The sequence below is a fragment of the Ovis canadensis genome, chromosome 1 (genome assembly GCF_042477335.2).
Source record: "Ovis canadensis isolate MfBH-ARS-UI-01 breed Bighorn chromosome 1, ARS-UI_OviCan_v2, whole genome shotgun sequence".
In the NCBI taxonomy this organism is placed as follows: Eukaryota; Metazoa; Chordata; class Mammalia; order Artiodactyla; family Bovidae; genus Ovis; species Ovis canadensis.
Window position 1 is genome coordinate 212,328,542 of NC_091245.1, and position 12,246 is coordinate 212,340,787.

Consider the following 12,246-nt stretch of genomic DNA (forward strand, 5'->3'; position numbering starts at 1 on the left):
TTCTCCAACTGGTTCTAAATCATGAATTATAGCAGTTTTGTTAAGCAAACTAGCATGATCTTCTAAGACACGAAAATGTATCCTGGAAATCCACAAGTATTTCTAGGATACAGAGGGCAAAATTAGGAGAGCATAAAGAATTTGGAAAATAATGTAAGAGAAAAGCATGAGCAAAATAATTCAAATAATAACAATTTGGGGTAACAACCAAAAACACAAATAAAAAGAGAGATATATTTTTGACCCCCTAACTAATATATCAAAATGTGTCATTTCACATACTCATACTGCATGTGTGGGCTTCTTTTTCTCAGACCCATTAACAGCACAGAATACTTTGTTGATAGTTTTTACTTTATAAATTTCGTTCACTCACCCAAATTTTCTTGATAACAACAGCAACAAAAAAAAAAAGAGAAATAGAGAGAAAACTTAAAGATCTTCTCTCAAATGAGATTCTCATTCCCCTAGGGTTTTCATTGATTTATAATTGCATCGATATTTCACATTTCTTTTAAAACACCATGTTCTAATGTGCAGGCTGGCAGAGGCTTTCCTTTGTATTTGACATGATGTCCACCAGATCTTCCTATTATGGAGAGAGCTTGGGGTTCAGGGAAAATCAATAGGCATTTAGCTGCCAGGGAGACAGGGAGATGAAGCAATGTAATGGTGACCACTGGCAACTGCTGGGGTAGGAATGTCTCAAAAGTCTGAAATAAAGCCACAAGTCTGCAAGCTGTGGAATGAAACCAGTTACATAACTGCTTTCTGGGTTAATTATTCAGTCTCTCTGCCCATATTCTCTGTGGATGAACTGCTCCTGGGAGCAAAGCATTGTCATTTCACTGTGACAATTGCCACTTCACTGACCATCATTTTTGACGAAAATGGAATGGCCTTTCAGAGAAGCCGTATTTGTTTAAGTTTCTAAGTAACAAATCCTTGGCCTCTATGATTCACATTGCTTTGCCATCAGTTTTAGACAGCATTTTATTATATATCGAGGCAAAGACAGGTCTCCCCTTTCAGGTCTGCCTTGTCAAAAGTCTGCCTCTCCACGATTTGCAGTGGGTGTTCCCTTGCAATGATTCTGCTAGCTACCTCTTCCCTCATCTCTGTCTGAAAATCAAATCGTCTGCTCAAAAGTCAATGAAACGTCCCAAGCTGCTAAGGCAGCTAAACAAATCTGTTAACAATAATAGCCTTACTGAGGAGAAATGTAGAAGAAATTAACTGTGTTCCTTAGAAGGCAATCTGGAAAACAGCATTCAACATCAAAGACCAGCTCTAAAATGCAACCTATGTGCGCTGGACAGTCCATACATGTGAGTCCATGGCTCACATGTAAACAGATGGCATTCCCCTCACCAACACTCCATGCTGCAGCTCCTGAGGGTGAGATCCTGAGATTAACTGCTTCACAGTGGTTGAGGCTATTGTCTAACAAGTTTCCATTCATCAGGAAGGCAAGGACCTGAGTCTTACTTGGAAAATGTTTTGTGTTAAGGCTTTCAAGCATCAAACTTACTATCAGGGAGAAAGAAAAGTCTCCTGTGGGAAACAGCCTGACTTGAAATAAAATTGACCAAGCAGAAAGTTATAAATAATATTATTTCAACAGGGTTTTGAGGTACAGCCAAATATTTTGGAATGTTCTCAGTCCAAACAAAACCAGCATATTTCTCATTTTTTCCAAACTCCTGACTGAGACGAAAGATAAATGGAAAGGAAGAAAAGCCCACAGTTGCGAAATGTAAATTTAAAACAAAAATCAATCTGGACAGTCATAAAAACCAGGTGGCAAGCAAAAATTGGGCTTGTTTATGAAGAAATGTACAGCACTCTCTAAAACAGGCAATAATTAAGGTACAGTGAAAAGAGCAAAGAATTTGGAGCCAGGAAAAAAGTTTAGATCCTAAGTCCATCACTCATAAAATGTGTGCATCTGAGTACATTTCTTAGTTTCTCTTGGCCTCATTTTCCTCATCTAGAAAATGGCAATGACTTTTATCTGACTTATCTCAGAATTGTTACAAGGATTTAGAGTTCAGGAATGGAAGTACCTAGCACAGAACTCAGTACATACAGGACTGTGAAATTTCTATTATCTTCCACTGCCTCCCAAGTCTCCCCTTCCCTCCTCACCCCCACCAAATACACAGGAAGAACTGAAGCTATCTTGGATCTAAATATATTAAACTCTTTGTTTGTTATTAAGAGTAGTGGTGTAGGACTCAAAAAATGCAATTGGACTAAACTCTAGTGAAATTAGTCTGTTACTGATTTTGCAACTAGTATTAGATTTGAGAACTGCTTATGGTTTCCTAGCTATGCAAAAGCTTTTAAGCTTGTTTAGGTCCTATTTGTTTATTTTTGTTTCTATTTTCATTACTTAAGGAGGTGGGTCAAAAAAGATCTGCTGTGATTTGTCAAGGAGTGTTCTGCCTGTTTTCCTCTAAGAGCTTTATACTGTCTGGCCTTACATTCAGATATTTAATCCATTTTGAGTTTATTTTTGTGTGTGCTGTTGGGAAATATTCTAATTTAATTCTTTTACATGTAATTATCCAGTTTTCCCAGCACTACTTATTGAAGAGACTGTCTTTTCTATTGCCTGTTTTTGCCTCCTTTGTCATAGATTAAGGGATTTTAGGTGTGTGGGTATACCTCTGGGCCTTCTATCCTGTTCTTTTGATCTATATTTGTTTTTGTGCCAGTACAATGCAGTCTTAATTACTGTAGCTTTATTAGAACAGAAAGTTTTACAATTTGTATAGAAACACAAAGGATGTCAAATAGCCAAAGCAATCTTGAGAGAGGCAAACAGGAGTCTGGAGAAATCAGTCTCCCTGATTTCAGACTATACTACAAACTTCTCTTGTCTTCAAAGTGAGGCCACTGGAGTAGAAAATCTATAAGGAATCTTCCAGTTTTTGCATTCAAGGAACTTCAGGGATCTATGCCTATTTGAACCAAGAGTTTTATATTGTCTTGCTTTGTTTCTACTCTTTCTTGATACGTTATTTCAAAATGAGTTTTAGAATAGCTAGTATTAGGATTTTTTCTTTGATATGTGGAGATCTCAGTGATGACAAAGCGAGTCTCATTTTCAGAAGACATTCAATACATGTTTGTGGGATGAGTACATTACACTAATTAGGATGAAACAGAATTCTGCTATTAATATAAAACCTTGGTTCAATCCTAGTGCATGGCTCCTCCTTAATTATAGTTCATTCGCCCACAACTTCAATTTGTATGGAACACCAGAAGCACTTCTCCTTAATGTTGCCAAATGAAGGAGCAGGTGGTTAAAAATCTGCTTTTGAATCATGTTTAGCCATAGTTCATGAACTCATTATTGATATTATGAAGCTCAGAAAGCTCAGAAATATAATTATCTCTCCCAAAATAAATAAAATAATTACAATATATCCTTCCCCAATAATTTCCAAGAAAAAAATAAAGCACCTAAACTTATAGGATCTGAGTAGTACATACGTATTTCCAATTCTACATCTTTACTTATGTCTGGAATTCCCTACTCTCTTCTCTTTCTAGGTTTGGTAATTATCAGCCTTTTCAAAATATGTGTAAATCTTATACTTCCTTACATTCTCAAGACCTAAACTAGTCCAGTACATTATGGGTAGCATTTAGAGTACTTTTTCTAGTGTGTAACATTTAGCAGCCCTATCACATTTTTCTTTATTTGATGTTTAAAGTTTCAGTAGATTATATCTAGTCTCTCATGCATACTATTTTGTAATATATACTAAACTTTAAGATTAGGATCTTTTAAGATTAGTTGTTTGTCAGTTGCTTCATTTGCTATTATTTTCTCCCATTCAGAAGGCTGTCTTTTCACCTTGCTTATATTTTCCTTTGTTGTGCAGAAGCTTTTAATTTTAATTAGATCCCATTTTTTTGTTTTTGCTTTCATTTCCAGAATTCTGGGAGGTGGATCATAGAGGATCCTGCTGTGATTTATGTCAGAGAGTGTTTTGCCTATGTTCTCCTCAAGGAGTTTTATAGTTTCTGGTCTTACATTTAGATCTTTAATCCATTTTGAGTTTATTTTTGTGTGTGGTATTAGAAAGTGATCTAGTTTCATTCTTTTACAAGTGGTTGACCAGTTTTCCCAGCACCACTTGTTAAAGAGATTGTCTTTAATCCATTGTATATTCTTGCCTCCTTTGTCAAAGATAAGGTGTCCATAGGTGTGTGGATTTATCTCTGGGCTTTCTATTTTGTTCCATTGATCTATATGTCTGTCTTTGTGCCAGTACCATACTGTCTTGATGACTGTGGCTTTGTAGTAGAGCCTGAAGTCAGGCAAGTTGATTCCTTCAGTTCCATTCTTCTTTCTCAAGATTGCTTTGGCTATTCAAGGTTTTTTGTATTTCCATACAAATCTTAAAATTATTTGTTCTAGTTCTGTGAAAAATATCGCTGGCAGCTTGATAGGGATTGCATTGAATTTGTAGATTGCTTTGGGTATTATACTCATTTTCACTATATTGATTCTTCTAATCCATGAACATGGTATATTTCTCCATCTATTAGTGTCCTCTTTGATTTCTTTCATCATTGTTTTATAGTTTTCTATATATAGGTCTTTAGTTTCTTTATGTAGATATATTCCTAAGAACTAAATAGACATTTCTCCAAAGAAGACATACGGATGGCTAACAAACACATGAAAAGATGCTCAGCATCACTCATTATTAGAGAAATGCAAATCAAAACCACAATGAGGTACCACTTCACACCAGTCAGAATGGCTGCGATCCAAAGGTCTACAAGCAATAAATGCTGGAGAGGGTGTGGAGAAAAGGGAACCCTCCTACACTGTTGGTGGGAATGCAAACTAGTACAGCCACTATGGAGAACCATGTGGAGATTCCTTAAAAAATTGCAAATAGAACTACCTTATGACCCAGCAATCCCACTGCTGGGCATACACACCGAGGAAACCAGAATTGAAAGAGACAAATGTACCCCAATGTTCATTGCAGCACTGTTTATAATAGCCAGGACACAGAAACAACCTAGATGCCCATCAGCAGATGAATGGATAAGAAAGCTGTGGTACATATATACAATGGAGTATTACTCAGCCATTAAAAAGAATACATTTGAATCAGTTCTAATGAGATGGATGAAGAGCTGATTATACAGAGTGAAGTAAGCCAGAAAGAAAAACACCAGTACAGGATACTAACACATATATATGGAATTTAGAAAGATGGCAATGATGACCCTGTATGTGAGACAGCAAAAGAGACACAGATATGTAGAGCAGACTTTTGGACTCAGAGGGAGAGGGAGAGGGTGGGATGATTTGGGAGAATGGCATTGAAACATGTATACTATCATGTAAGAAACGAATCGCCAGTCTATGTCCGATGCAGGATACAGGATGCTTGGGGCTGGTGCACGGGGATGACCCAGAGAGATGTTATGGGGAGGGAGGTGGCAGGGGGGTTCATGTTTGGGAACGCCCAAACACCCGTGGTGGATTCATGTCAATGTATGGCAAAACCAATACAGTATTGTAAAGTAAATAAAGTAAAAATAAAAATTTAAATTAAAAAAAAAAAGATTAGGATCTAAATGGCATGGCTAAAAGTCATAGTGAACATTCCAAATCATCTGATTTCTATCCTGAAGGGGTTAATATAGGTAGGAATTGGTATGTAATATCAAAGATAAAAAAATATAAATGTGAATGATACTTTGAAATTCATTGTGCTCTTTTATCACATTCTATCCAAGTGAGCCTGGGCATACCACATATAGAAGCCTTGAATTCAGTATTTCTAAGATCAAATCCAGGACTTTCTTAACTAAGTCACAGTTTTTGAAGGCCTCATGATATGGTGGACAGACTGAGTGGGAAGGGAAAAAAAAAAACTAAAGGAATATCAAAAACACCACTACCAAATAAATGAAATGGAACCATTGAACAGTAAGTCACTCAAGCATAAGAACTAGGAGAAATAGAGAGTGCATTTAATTTTAGGAAAACATTGCACATGCCTTAACCATCTAGAGTGATGCAACATATTAATATTTTCTAATTTAAAAAAGCACAGTGAAAAGTTTTACATTTACACCTGGGACAATTTGAACATCCCTTCAATGGCTCTTCTATAATAGTCACCTCAGGGTAACACGATTATTGTTGCTTCCCACATGAGACAGACCTGTTCACTACCATGGTTACAGTTCCAACAGAAAGAATGGCATCTGTAGTATGAATATTTTCATTGATTTTTTTCCCCACTGTTAAAGCAATTTAATATTTATTACCTCATTTCATCTTAAAGCACCTGTAAAGGAGAGAGGATTGATTTCTTCTATATTTCTTTCAATTTATATATGAAGAAAAGAAACTCAAAGGAATTAAACATCAAGTCTTGAGTCACAGACAAGATTGTAATAAATACAAAGTATTTACAAGGGTTTGATTCCCAAGCATGGACATTCCCAGTTAAGGTTCCTGCTCCAAAGCTTTCTTATGTTTAGGATCCTTTCTTCCTGATGAACTAAGACTCAGGGGGAAGAGAAATCAAAAAAACAATTTAAAATATCAGTCAACCATTCAATTAAAAGCCAAATAAAAGAAAACAGCTCACTGCCAGGACCAGAACTTGGCTATTTTCGGGAAGAATCAGGCAATGTTGGCCTTAATTTAACAAGCAAATAGTCTATGAAATTTGATAATCCAAGTCAAGTTCCCCAATAAAGTAATGAGAACAAAAATCTTATGATAAAATATTTAGGGAAAACGGATTAAACATGATTAAACAGGTTTCTTTATTTCAAGACTTTAATAAATAATGTAAATTTGCAAGAAAGAAGACAGCATGCAGTTTTCCTCAAGTATTTAAATTATTTGTGAGCTCCTTCCCCCCACACTTTGTTTTAACATGGAACATTTTGAGAGGTTAAAGTTCAATGGATATGGCTTTGGGGAGAAGTACTGTCTCTACAGCCCAGCAATTTAGTAATCTACTGTATGAAAGCTGAGAAATGTAACCAATGATTGTTTTCAAATCCATACATGTATAGTGTTAGCAATGTCTAGATTTATTAATATTTTACTGCTTTTCATGCGGGCTCCCCAGGTGGTGCTAGTGGTAAAGAACCCACCTGCCAATGCAGGAGACATGAGACCTGGGTTTAGTCCCTGGGTCAGGAAGATCCGTTGGAGAAGGGAAAGGCATCTCACTCCAGTATTCTTGCCTGGAAAATGCCATGGACAGAGAAGTCCATGGGGTCACAAAGAGTCGAACACGACTGAGCTTTTTATGTATGCTGACTGCACAGAAAATCATAGGCACATATTTGTAGCAACATTAAGGGCAAGTCCAATCCTTGAGCTTATTAATTTGTGATTATTTCATAGTGCCTTGATTTCTATTATTTAATATAATCTTTTATGCTTGATATAGAAGAAATCATTTTCATTTGACCTTGATTATGTGAGAAGTCTAGTTTCTAAATATGTAGCCATGTAGACAAGGAAGTAACACAGTATTAAATACTATAAAAAATGACTCCACTAAAGAAAATGATAATAATTTATTGAGCACCTGCAGGAAGCAGGCTTCGTTTCAAAACTTTTTAAATGAATTAATTCAATTAATGCCAATGAGGACCCTAAAAAGTAGATGATTATTTTCTCTTTTTACAAGCTGAGAAATGCAGCAAAGCTATGTAATTCATCAGCAGTCATCCAACCAATTAATACCTTTGGATGTGGCAGAATTTGAGCTTATGCAGGCATTTGCACAGTATGTGTATCTAACCATCACATTAAACTACTGTGCAAGCATTTGCAATAGAAATGCAACCTTCTTGAGATTTCTATTCTTGACCTTTAAATATATATGTATGTATGTATGTATGTATGTGTATATATATATATATATATATATATAAGACTCAAGTAATATGTCTCTTCCATAACTTCATATTGAAAGAAATGCATTTATTCTCACATGGGAAATAGAGAAACAGTCAAACACTATTTATAATTGTGACTGATTAACGTTGTTGTACTACAAAACCAACATAACACTGTAAAACAATTATCCTCTAATTAAAAAATTAAAAAAGTTTAAATTACTTTTCTCCTAATATTTAAATTGACTCCTTGGCTATCTAGCCTTGGATGAGCCCTGAATGAAAATAACACAGCAGATAACCAACCAAAGGCACCAATTTAATTTTATAATAGACTTAATAGAAATGAAAATAAAACTTTAAGGAAAAGATATGTGGCTGACTTTTCTCCCTGTGTTCAATATTACTGATACACTTTCCTAAAGGAAAGTTTTCAAGAACCACATTGGTATGTGGTTTAAGCATCACAGATCTACAAACTAAAAAGGGTTAAAAAGTCTTAGATAAAACTGTGACAGTCAACCTGAAAATTACTAGTCTTTAAGATGTACCTTTTAATAAATTCTGAGAATGAAACTTAAAGTGAGGAACATTTATTAGTAAATTATTTTTAGCTTTGAACTGATCCCTAATGGGTCTCAGAGAAGTTCTGGCTTAACCTTGAAAGATATTTTATTATTGTGTATATGGTCAGAACTCTTTCCTGTGTAGACTAAAACTATAATTCTGAAAGAAATGTGCTCTATTTAATAAGATCAATCACCTATATATGTTTAATTTCAATTTTTGGTGATGCTTTATGAAGGCTTAGAAATAAAAATAATACTAACAGTACATAATCCAAGTTTAATAATACCCAACACTTACAAGATTTTTCCCAAATATATGCAAAATTTGGCAATATTTTTGAAACCAAAGTGAGTGACAGGTCTTATTCACCATATTTTATAGGAAAAAACTTCTGCGTCAAAACAAAATAAATGAGTTACTTAAGGTCAGACTGACGATTCATGTTGATATCCTATATTGCAGGGTTTTTTTTTTCTTTTTTCTTTAAACTCTATTTCTCTGAATGACAAGTGAGGAGATTAATGTGATTTCATGCTTCTTTTTTCCCATAATTTAATGATAAACTATGTATATGTCCACCCACTTGTTTGCTTATGCATCTCAGCCTTAAATAAAGAAACTGAGGATGTTACTGAAACAATAATGTTTCCTCTGTAGATATATTATGAGGTTATGAAAATACTAAGTGCTTTGGTTTCTCTAAAGGAAATCATTTGCATTATATTGTTTACTTCAACCATCATGACAAACCCTGATGATTCTACGTAGGTCTAAAAAATAGCTAGAATGAATGTAAAGAAAATAGGTAAAGGTCCTCATCCCTTTGATACCTTGATTTGTTTTACAGTGTATTTAATAATATGTTGTAACTATCAGTCACCATGGTAGAGGAAACCAAAACACACAAATAATTTAAGCAAGCAGTTATCCAATATAGAGAATTAGATATTCATAATAAATTTTTGTAAGGACTAGAAATTCCCTCAGAAATTGCTCCCAGAATATCACACAGCTCACCTACCAGGAATTCTGATCCCACCTAGAACCACTGAGCCAGAGAGCACACCACAGAGTAGTGATCCATCCAGAGATGAGAAAGCTGGAATCAGCTCTATAAAGCTCCTCCTGCCACTTCCACAGCTGCCTCTGGGTCCCAGAAAGCTGAGAAAGAGCCACTGGAATGCTCCTGCAGAGGAACATGTTGTTTTCAAGACCCTGTTTGCCAGAAACACACACTCAAAGGGAACATGAAGACACCCTTTGTCTCATTTTCACCTTCCAAGTTTTGTGTGCTCATCTATTTAACAAAAATTGATGCTTTCAAACTGTGGTGCTGGAGAAGACTCTTGAGAGTCCCTTGGACTGCAAGAAGATCGAAAAGGTCAATCCTAAAGGAAATCAACCCTGAATATTCATTGGAAGGACTGATGCTGAAGCTGAAACCCTGATACTTTGGCTACCTGATGCGAAAAACTGACTTGATGGAAAAGACTCTATGCTGGGAAAGATTGAGGGCAAGAAGAGAAAGGGGAGACAGAGGATGAGATGGTTGGATGGCATCACCAACTCAATGAAAATGAGTTTGAACAAATTCTGGGAGATAGTGAAGGACAGGGAAGCTTGGAGTGCTGCAGTCCACGGGGTTGCAAAAAGTCAGACATGACTTAGCAACTGAACAAGTTTTCAGCCAGAACTCCAGCAACATTGAAGTCTGGAAAATTTTTAAGTATTGCAGCTTACGTAGTACAGAAAAACACAGCAAAAAAGATAGAATGAGACTGAACCAGATATCACACAATACCTACCAAATATGAATTTAAAATTTTAGCTATGACTAGATTTAAATTACTTTTCATCAATTCTAAAGTACCATTAGTTGCATGATATATCACCTTCCTAAAAGAGAAAAAATACTATCCATTACTATGATTCCTTCAGTTGTAAGATGTAGCCAGTTTCAGAGATGGTAACATGTAAAAAGATACGTTAGAATCTATGAAATACAAGTCATGATAGATTGCAATGACATTCTGTATGACCACACACAGCAGTTTATAGTTTCTAGAGAAAAGATGAAAGTTTCAAATATATTAACATTTCCATTTTAACTGATATACTAATGTGTACAGAGAAAAGAACCAAAGGATAATAGAATGGTAAATACTGGAAGAGATATTTTATAATTTACTAATACATGGATAAGTTGCAGATTCAATAACTGAAAATTATTTATACCTCTCTAAGTCAAGAATAGATTCCATTGCAAGTTTCCCTATTAAGAAGTTCTGACCTTGTTGAGAAGTGGACAAAGATATTAATATCTTATGAGTGATGTTAAAATACGTGAGACCAAGCCACCCAGACTGACTGTATTCCATCAACCTCAACCAACCACAATTGCTTTACCCAAAGTATCACCCTGAATAAAGTGATTCCAGGAGAGGGTAGAGAGAGTCAGATAGCCAGGAACAGGTGCAAAACTATACACTGTGAGCCAATTGGAAACCTAGGAGCCAACCAGGACCCTTGGCTAAGGCTCAGTATAGATGGAGCAGGGTCTTCACATGGGCCAGTGCCCTGAAGGTCAAGTGCAGTAGAAAAGGGAGAAGCAATCAGCCACCAGCACTGAAGAAGCTGAAGGCAGGTGGCTTATGATTAGAAACTGAGGCCAACTGCTGTTGCGTACCTACTAAGTATCAGGCACTATTCCAGGTGCTTTTAACAGAAGAAGGAATCAGGATCACATAGAATCAGTACAGTAGTATTCAGAGGCCATAGCTCTCAGAACAAAGTGTTAGCTGGTCCTGACAAAATCATTTCACTGAAGTCTCAGTTATTCCACGTCTGTTTTAACTTGTCCTTTGGGCCTGGTGGCCTGAGGTCAGAACTTAAAGAGCTGTCTCCTGAGCTGCTGAAAGGGCTAGGCATGTTCTGCCATCAGCAGGAAGCACAAGTGTTTTTCCACAGTAACAATCTGTTCCTCAGTACCAGCACCAAAATGTCTAGAAAATAAAAGTGAGCTTGTGATATTTATGGTATGCAATATATTTTGCTGTCAGCTTAAAGATTGCAGATGTCATTTGCCAACAAGTTGCTTATTTGATTTATGGAATAATTAATTGTATGTAAGATAAGCCATGCACTGAAGAATGGAATCTATAATTAATGGACTCACAGCAAAAAAATCTTTCTGCAATTGTGAGTGTAAGTTTATAGACCCCTAAACCAGTGTGTCTCAAATTGCTTTATTTTTCCTTGATATCCCATTCTTCAGGTGTGGGCCAAGGGCTGTAAGTCTAATGATAACTTTATATTCTTTCGATGCTTTGTACTTCACTAGTGATTTCTGATATGTGTTATTTGGTTGAGCCATCACCACACCCCTACAGGGAACACAGAGGGGGAATTTTTACCTGTGCTGAAGGCTGAGGAGACGAATCCTGAGAGGTTAAGTGGGTTGCACAGTGCCACCTAGTCAGTGTCAGAGCTGAAGGAAATCCCAGTACAGTGACTCCCCCCCCAAGTCTGCTGTAGAGAATGTCACATGTTTTAGGCTATAAGGAAGAGCACTGCTTCAAAGTACCTGGTTTAAGCCTTGACTGTGCCAAGCAAAGCCCGTGTGAACAAATCTCTCCATCTCCAAAAGCCTCTGATTCTTCACATGTAAAAGGGGACAATAAAATATCTATTGCAAGCTCTTGGTGAGGATTACACAAAATGAAAGAAAGCCTGAGAAAGCCTCTCTTTCTTGGTCCCGAA